General features: G+C 46.1%; 1 protein-coding gene and 1 long non-coding RNA gene across 5 annotated transcripts in view; one reads left to right on the top strand and one right to left on the bottom strand.

The window, feature by feature from the left end:
* The window catches only part of LOC109374311 (uncharacterized), a 21,212-nt gene extending 18,896 nt beyond the window's left edge, over positions 1–2,316 (bottom strand). Inside the window, exon 1 of the long non-coding RNA XR_002122372.1 lies at positions 1,127–2,316. This is a non-coding gene — a long non-coding RNA (uncharacterized LOC109374311). The remainder of the gene's footprint in view (positions 1–1,126) is intronic.
* Positions 2,317–2,333: 17 nt separating this feature from the next.
* KBTBD2 (kelch repeat and BTB domain containing 2) overlaps positions 2,334–9,220 on the top strand; it is a 20,662-nt gene continuing 13,775 nt past the window's right edge. Inside the window, exon 1 of one of the 4 annotated variants that reach the window (XM_019628813.1) lies at positions 2,334–2,416. The gene's annotated coding sequence lies outside the window, so the exon portion shown is untranslated. The other 3 variants (XM_019628815.1, XM_019628812.1, XM_019628816.1) reach the window with 3 other exon arrangements.

Below are 9,220 nucleotides of genomic sequence, written 5' to 3' on the forward strand. Positions count from 1 at the left end.
GGCGACTCACGGCAGCCCAGCTCCAGGTTGAGCTGTTGTTCAGCATCTTAGCTGTGGAGGGCAGTGTTCACTGGCCCTGATATGCGGGATCCGAACCGGGGCCCTCTGGCATCCCAAGCGAGTTCTTAACCATCGCACCACTCGGCCGGCCCTGGAATCTTTCTTAATTTCAGCCAAATGCATTCCTACCTGTACAGCTATTAAAATGACACCTTTCTAGTCCTCTCTTTCATCCTCACAATTAGCTGCTCTTTATCCTGTATAGTTACTGATATTACTGTCTCATCACTCTAGAAAACTCAGTCATCTTTTATTTCTTATTTTCCCTCATCCTCTTAGGAACCGTCTTCTTTATTATATCTAGCTAGTTTCTTTCAAATCTACTCTTCACAGTCTTCACTGCCACTAAAGGGGTTTGGACTACTCTCTCCATCTCCTCTCTGGACTATTTTAAAAGCCTCTTAACCTGTATCACCCCCGCTTCCAGTTTGAAATCTATCATGTGGACCGGCAGGGTGGCGTGTTGGTTAAGAGTTGGCTTGGGACCCCAGTTCTGAGCAGCAGGGCGGCCAGTTTGGTTCCCACATGTGCCAGTGACGCTGCGCCCCCTACAGCTAAGACGGTGAACAACAACTCGACCTGGAGCTGGGCTGCTGTGAGTCGTTGGTGACAGCATAGGCTGTAGCCCCTGCTACAGTGGGCTGCTGTAAGCTACTGAGAGACGCCAGCTGTTGTGAGCTACTGTGAGCCGCCCTGAGCAGCCGTCCAATGGCCGGGGCCCAATTTGCCTCAGCTGGGAAGAGCGCAATGATCACAATACCAACATGGGCCAGTGAAGCAATGTCCTCTACAACTAGACTGAAGAACAAAAGGACAGCAACTTGTCTGTTCCCCTCCCCCAATTCCCAAAATAAAAAATCTTAAAAACATAAAAATCCACCATGCTTCAGAATTATTTTTCTGGGGAGCATCTGAGATCTTGCTCCCCAGCATATGTTGTTGGTTTGGTTCAAATAAACTCTTTAAAATTTCAAAAAAAAGAATCATTTTCCCAAAATCTTATGAAGATCTTCTCCTCCTTAAAAACCTTAAATGGCTGGCTACAGGATGAAACACAAACTCTTACCATAGGTATTGCTGGTAGTTTCCGCCCTCTTATTTAGACTTTGCATCTCCAGGATCCAATCTGGCACACAGCAGGTGCTCAAGCTCTTGTTCAATGACTATTTTGTATGGCTTTTTTTGTTGTTGAAGTCACACCACAAACATTTAATCACACTAAGCAGAGTGATAGCACCCTAGGCACTCAATAAAGATTTGTTGAATGAATGTAGTTTCTAAATTCTACTGAAAAATCCTTTTAACAATAGTAGTCCCGGATACCCACAACTTGGGGTGCATTCAGTTGATCTCCCCTTTCCTACAGGAAGAGGCTCTTCAGTAACGTATATATGCTTTCAGTTTATAATTAGTGGTGTACATTCTCCACATAGGGCTTAGGCTAAAAGTGAAGTTAAGGAAGGTAGGTGATGGCTGTGTGGGCCTGACAGTCTTTGATCCATAAATAACTTCTATCAAATGAGAGAGCCAATGTATACCTTTCTGCTTGCTAGCGAGCTGTACCCACTTAACCAAGCCAGTGTGGGCCACAGCCATCAGCCGCTACCCAGGCTTGGCTTTGCGGAGCAGGAGGTGCTCCTCGGGAACTTGCTCGGCAGGGGAGCGGGGAGCGGCCCGCATTGCGGCACAAAACTCCCCGGAGGCTTCCCGTGCAGAGGCGCCCCTCCGCATCCCACCTCCCCAGAACTGCGGGCCCTTTCGGGGGCTGCTTTAAGTTGTGCCTTGGCCTTGACAGACCAGAACGGGAAGCCTTTCTGGATGAGCTCGAAAATCCGAACATGCTCTGGAAGGCGGAGGGCGTGTTTTGGAGAGGAGTGGGGCGAACAAAGCCCACTCAGCCGGCCGCCCAACGTCTGCCCTTCCTTGGTGCCCTGCTCTGGTGTCGTCTAGGCCTCCTCATTCCCACTCCCCCACCTACCCTGCACATTTCTGTATTTCCAGCGGGGGAGGTAATATTCTACAGCTCAAAACTGGGCACGTTGCTGCCTGGGTTTCCTAGCACTAGAATTCTCGAGCCTCACCTTCCGCCAGGCTAAGCCCTCAGCCCCTACCCGCCCGTACCCGCTGGCGCCTCAGGCCTGCGCGTCTGGGGGCGGCTGGGGGACCGTGAGCCCTCCGCCGCGCACGCGCCCTCGGCTGACCTTCCCCGGGAAACCCCTTCAATCGCGCTTCCCTGTCACCTCGCGCTGCCCCCGCCCTTCCTGCTCTTTCCGCTTCCTTTTTCGCGCCTGCGCGGACCCAATTGTTTTGGCTTTCCGGTGGGATCCAGCAAAGGAAAAGGGCGGGGGAAACTAGGGTAAGGGGGTGGGGGTGGGGGGTCTCGAGAACCCGGGAAACTGCAAAACTGCCGCTGGTGGCGCTAGGCGCGCGCGAGCGGTAAGAAGGAAAACCTGGGAAGGGCTGGCCCGCGGCCCACCGGCCGCACGTTCCCGGGCTGCGAGAGGGGCCCGCCGAGGGGGCGAGAGCGCGCCGCGGGGGCGGGGCGGGAGCGGCGAGCCGGGCGTCTCGCGGCCCCGGGGGAGGAGTCTGGCGGTGGTCTGGCCCGGAGGAGCGTGCGGCGGCGCCCGCAGAGGACGCTGATTTTCGCGCAGGACGGACCGACCGAGGGAGGGCGCGAGGGGAAACCGGAAGGAAGAGGAGGCGGCGGCGCCAGCCTTCCTCGGCGGGAGGCGAAGGCGAGACCCTGGCCTTGGCCGCGGCGGGAGGGCCACGCCCCCGCCGCCGCGCCCAGGGGCCCAGAGTCCTCGGGGCCACGGGCCGCACCGGATCCCAACCCTCGGGACCGAGGGACGCGGGTGAGCAGGCGTCGCCGGCGCCGGGAGAGAGGGGGCGGACAGGGGGAGCCCGCGACGATCTGTGGAGGAATTGGGGTAGGAGGTTAGGGGGGCTGCGGCGGGAGCGGGCTCAGCCCTTTGTAGCTTGGCGGGTGGGGGGCGGCGGCGGCATCTTTCAAACCCGAGACGTTTCCGCCGCAGGCGGGGGAGGGGCGACGGGGGCCGGCGCAGCCCTCCGCACCCCGCGGCGGCCCCCCTCTGCCGCCCGGCGCCCGGCTGGTGCGCGGGACAGGGGCGGCGGGCGCGCCGCTTGCGGGGGCGTTTCCGGCCCCGGGTCTCCCGGGCGGCGCCCTGGCCCGGGCTGGCGCCCGTCCTTGCCAAAATAAAGCCGTTTCCCCTAGCGACTCGCGACGTGTTCGCGAGATGGTGGGCCGAAGGAGGGCCAGCCCTTCCTGGCAGTTTTTCTCTCCCGGCACATCCGAAATAAGCAAGAGCTGTCTAGATTCACAGAGGTCCCATTGTGATCTACTCATGATTTTAAAAAGAAAGCAGGAGCTGCCCTTTGAAACGGAAAATTGTGTACGTGTTTACTTTAGACTGTGAAATCGTTAACTTACTTGAACTCGACCACCTCCCTCTCCCTATAAATTGAGAAATCGTGGAGTGGAAGACTACCCCTTAGTGTGATGTGGAGCAGTTACTTTGAGTTCATGTCTTTTTTTTTTTTTTTTTCTGGTTTAGCAATCTTCAGATATCTTTTCATAGCTAGTTCAAGGGGAGAGGAGCCCGTACTCCACGGGCTACAGAGCTCTAGAATTGTCCGCTACCGCGATGGCCCCTTCAAGTGGAAATAGAAAAAGAATCCAAAATGTGAAACTAACTTGTTTGTGTGAACTGTAATATCTGTCTTCGGTAACAGTTATCCTTGTGGAAACGTAGGGCGCAGGGCTGGTCACGTGTTGTTTATGTATGAATCTGTATGTCTGGCTCCGTGAGCTTTCAGGCATTCAGAAACAAAACCCTATCAGCAGTGTGGTCTGACCGAAACGGTATTTTCTGTTGAGGGAACTAATTCACAGAGTGGTTTTCTTTTTTTATTTTTTTCCCTTTTTCTCTGAGTTGTGAATTTTTGCCTGAATTTGAGTAGTGTGGACTTCAAATCGCTTGCAATTGTGAGTGACTTATTTTAGTTAACCTTTGGTAAGGACTTTTTCCCCTGACGTTTTTTCAGAAGGACGTTTTTCTGACCAAGAGTAAATTGGAAGGTAAAACCCGTCCGTTGTTTTCCAGTTTTGATGATGTGGGATTTTTCTGTTCTTTCCATCTGGCTGCTGATGTTAAACTTGCTTCTTCACTTTGATTTTTTTGTTAGTCTAGTGCTTATTGAAGGCCTTTTTGGCTAGGCTTTGAAATCGTTACGAGGTCGACTGTCAGTAAACTGCAGGACCAGGGCAGCTCTATTGTGCGTGCTTCACAGTCCACGCTTGCCCACATAGTGCTCTTTTCTCTACTCACAGTTTTGTAGGGAGAGTTTTAAGAGCTATAACGCTTCTCCTGTTTTTTGCTCGCCTAAGAAGCGTTACCATAAAACGTTAGCTTTATTCACATAGCCTGTAAGGAGATGGGTGGGAATAGAAGGGTCATAGTACTTGACACTCCTCCGTAGATTTTCTTTCTCCTGGTTAGTGGAAATAATGAGGTATTTCATAAGATCCAAAAACTGAATGTTGTGTATAAGGTGGATGGTAAATTCCTGGAAACTTGAGTGCAACTTATAAGCCGAAAGATACCTTGGTTTTCCCAGAGATTTCAGAAAGTGTCGTTTCTCTCCTTGCCCATATTCCTAAGACAAGGAAAAAGGATTTGATCCTGCTGTGGTCAAGTATATGGATGAGAATGTCAGAGTCCTTCATTATATCTCAATTTTATCTTTTTCAGTTTTGTGGAGTTTGAATAGAGCAACTAATATTTTAAATAACTCAATAGTAGAAATGATAGGTTGATTTCAAGTAACTCTTTTTTGAGTATATGAAGGTCCCCCTGGCTCTCTTGCCAGGAATTTGCAGTACCTAGATTCCTCTGTGTGGGAAGAAGGGGCTTTTGTATGAGATTTGGAGAAAATACAATCATTTCATGAGAGATGCTTTTAAATATTTTCCCTTGCTTTCTCTGCTCTAGTCCCATACCTCTGACAAGTGGCGACATTTAGTAGCTGCCACCATAGGCAGAGGATTCTAAGTATTTCTCAGTTTACCTTTTATTTGTTTTTAAGAAACAGACGAACATCAGTAGTCATAGTCATTGTTAATTGGCTATGTGCTTAATGACCTCATGAGTGTGTTTGGATATCTGGGAAATACTTTCTTCTATTGTGATTGAAAAAATCATTGACTTCGTGGAAAATGAAATTGCAGTGAAAAAGTTAGGGTCCATTTCGCTCTAGCCTATGTTTCTCAGCTTTCTTTAATGACTGCAGAGCTGAGAGGGAAAAAAGGATAATCCAAAATAAAAGAACATACTACACTCATAATTATTCTGTCACAGATGGCGCCTCCTTTAAGTTCTTGTTTAATTTTTAAAAAGTGAGATGACTTGTTAATCATAATGTAGTACAGAAGCTTATACTTGTGACTTGAATTTACTTAGGGTACTGAGCATGATCAACTTGATTGAGCCATGTAGTCTAGTCACTGTGGTTGGAAAGGGGGAACAGAGGGGAATAGACCTAAGCTTTGAATTGGACTAGACTAGGGGATGCTATACTGAAATTAATCAAACTTGATAAATTTTTCAAGAGGCAAGGTATTTGTTTTTTAATTGGTGTTTGTCACAATTCCAAAAAATTCTGTTTGTGTAGTGAGTGGTTGACAATCTAAAAGACCAGGTCTTCCAGAACATTCTCAACTGTCAGGGTTGTTTTGATAACTTGAAAGCAACCTATTTCTGGTCCCAGTATTTTGTTCTCCTTAAGGAGAAACCTATCTCCTCATTGAAATGAATGAAGAAAGGCTTGTTTTATGACTCGTGCCTTCCTGACTCTCATTTAGTTTTTCTGCACTGACACCAGCCTTCTCAAGATTAGTCTTTGAACTAGTTTCGTGATTTGTACCATCAAAATACTCCCTAAAATCTTTGAATTTCTGTTAATCCGAAATACCATTCACCCAGGGCGAAAAGAGAAGTGTGTTCAAGTGCTGAGACCTTGTAAGTAGGACCCCGAGACCTGGTGGAAGAGGTGTGGAGATTCAGGAGTTGGGAAAGTGCTGCAAAAAGCTTGACCAGGGCCGGCCGAGTGGCGCGATGGTTAAGAGCTGGCTTGGGACGCCAGAGGGCCGCGGTTTGGATCCCACATATGAGGGCCAGTGACGCTGCCCTCTACAGCTAAGATGCTGAACAACAGCTCAACCTGGAGCTGGGCTGCCATGAGTCGCCAGTGATGGTAGGCTGCAGCCCCTGCTGCAGTGGGTTGCCATGGGCTACCGTGTGTAGCCAGCAGCCAGCGTGAGTGGCCAGCAGCCGCAGTGAGCGGCCAACAGCCGCAGTGAGCAGCCATCCAGAAGCCGGCGACTAATCTGCCTCGCCCGGGAAGAGCACAATGATGGTGCCAACTTGAACCAGTGAAGCAACGTCCTCCACAACTAGACTGAAGAACAAAACGACAGCAACTTGTCTGTTTCCCTTCCCCCAATTCCCCAGCGCTGTTCCCATGCCCCATTCCCCAATAAAAATCTAAAAAAAAAAAAAAAAGCTTGACCAGTAAGTGCATTAATAAAAATAATCGCAAATATTTATGTAGTAGAGCTGTGTGTGAGGCACTGTTTCAAGCTCTTTATAAAACTAGTTTAATCCTAATCCATTGAGAAGAGTTCTATTTTTATCTCCCATTTTACAGATGCGCATAATACAGCACAAAAAGTAAATAACTTATAAAAGGCCACAAAACTAGTAAGTTGCAGAATTGGGCTTTCAACCCAAGTAATTTGGATCCTTTCCAACAACAGTTTTCAATCTTTATTGACATTTGTAGCATTGCAAGATGCAGCACCTCCTACATTAAGTAATACACAACTTGGAAGTGCTTTATACAGATAATGATCCACTGTCCTTCCTCTGTCATATTTTATCCCTGCGATATAATGTCTGTGCAGTCCTTGTTTGCAGCCTTCTCTTTATCTTTTTATTCTTCCCTCATTTCATATACACAGCTCAGTTAATTGCTGATCAGTCTCATTTTCACATTGAGTAGTTATTTAATCCTTTATTCCTTGATCCTCTCGGTTTTGCCTAGTTAACATTGGAAAGGTTGCTTTGCTTTTTTTGTTTGTTTGTTTCTGTAGCTGTCAGTGGAAGGGGACTACAAATGACAGACCTGTGGGAATGAAAACTAGGTTTCAAAGTGAAATTAGATACCTTCCTTCCCCCTAATAAAAACCACTGTCATCAACCATGAAACCTTTTAAAAGTATTTGGAATTATTTTTTTTATTTCACCGTTTTATACTTTGCTCCAATTAATTTTGGTTCCTATTACTTTAATATCAATATTTAGAAGCTACACAATGAATATAAAATTTATCACTACTGTTACTTTTATTATGAGTATTATATAATACTCATAATATTATGAGGACTTAAAAGTGAATAGAGTATTTCAGACAATCAACTTAAACGTCTGACATGCAGGTAATTTGAAAGTTGGATTTTTTCCGTGCCTGATTTTAAGATGAAAAGGAAAAATCAGGTTAGCTCTATGCAGATTTACTTTATAGACATATTAATTATTTAAGGGTGGGAAACCTGTTGGAATAATTTTCCGTAAGAGGTCTTTCAGATTTTTAAGTAGAGTTGTATATATTACAGTGGATTGCTGGCTGATTGAATCCTAATGATCATTTAATAACAGAATGTTTGTTTTGAGGCTGTTTTGTGTGGTGGAATTCACTCAGTAGAACTTTGGAGGCTTGGGTATTTTGGACAGTGTATTGGAACTTTTTGCATTTTTTTCTCTCAATCTCAATTAATTTATAAATTTCCTGCATTTGTAAGAAGCCCTTAGATTTAGATAAGTTGGTCTTTGTCTCCTAATTATTTGGATAAAGTCAGTGGGTAGAGAGTAGGAAGGATCTTATCCTGTGTATAGTATTCTAACCTTATTCATTGCTATTTTTCTCTGCCACTAAGCAACTCAATCAGAAACATTGAATTGAGCCCAGAACTTAGAAAAAGGAAGGAGAATGAATACTCACAGTTTTTATGTTAAAGTGTACTCATTATATTAGATTCTGAATTTCATTACATTGTGTTTGTATGGCTCCCGTTTAATTCTTATTCTCGTTGGCATTTTTCACTCTGGAATATGTTCTAGTGACCTGCTTTTACAATATGGGACTTGCTTGTTACTCCTTCCTGTTATGTTAACCTTGCCTCGTATCAGGAATTGCGGCATGCACCATTGATTTCCCAGTCTCTGTCCCTTGGTTCATCTAATGAATCCATGTATCTACTAAGTTTCTTTATACAAGCATTGTCTTGTGTACATCTTCTGTTTTTCAAATGTATGTAGATATTGCAGTTGATAAAATAAAAACTAATTTATTGACTATAATAGTTTTTTTGGGGGGGTTCAATAGATTATCTTGGGGAGGAATGTCCCCTTTATTTTTAACCTTTCAAAAAGGGTACTTACTCTAGATAAAAGAAAAAGTATTTCACAAGTCCATTGAACCTGCAGTAGGTGGGGAAAGCAGTTGTATGATTAGGTAGGAGATGTTAAAATATTCAGTTGAAAAGAAAAGTGGAATATAAATAGATCAGATTAAGAATTATATTTAATGCACCTTTTAAGGATTTTAAGATTTGTGCTTATTCCTTGTTTTTGTGATCTGAAGGGGAAAGCATTCTTCCAGGAAAAACAAGTTATGCATATTAGTCGCTGACCCTTAATATTTGATCACGAAGCATTCGGAAGCAGAGATTGGTGTATGTGGCCTGCAGCCTGTTATTGTAAATAAAGTTTTTTTGTGTTTTTTTTTAAAGATTTTTATTGGGGAATTGGGGGATGGGAACAGCTCTAGGAATTGGGGAAGGGGAATAGACAAGTTTGCTGTCTTTTTTGTTCTTCAGTCTAGTTATGGAGGACGTTGCTTCACTGGCCCAAGTTGGCACCATCATTGCGCTCTTCCCAGGCGAGGCAGATCAGTCCCTGGCTGCTGGCCACACACGGTAGCCCATGGCAACCCACTGCAGCAAGGGCTGCAGCCTACGCCATTGCCGGTGACTCCCGGCAGCCGAGCTCCAGGTTGAGCTGTTGTTCAGCATCTTAGCTGT

This window comes from Hipposideros armiger, unplaced genomic scaffold (genome assembly GCF_001890085.2).
Source record: "Hipposideros armiger isolate ML-2016 unplaced genomic scaffold, ASM189008v1 scaffold_809, whole genome shotgun sequence".
NCBI classification, from domain to species: domain Eukaryota; kingdom Metazoa; phylum Chordata; class Mammalia; order Chiroptera; family Hipposideridae; genus Hipposideros; species Hipposideros armiger.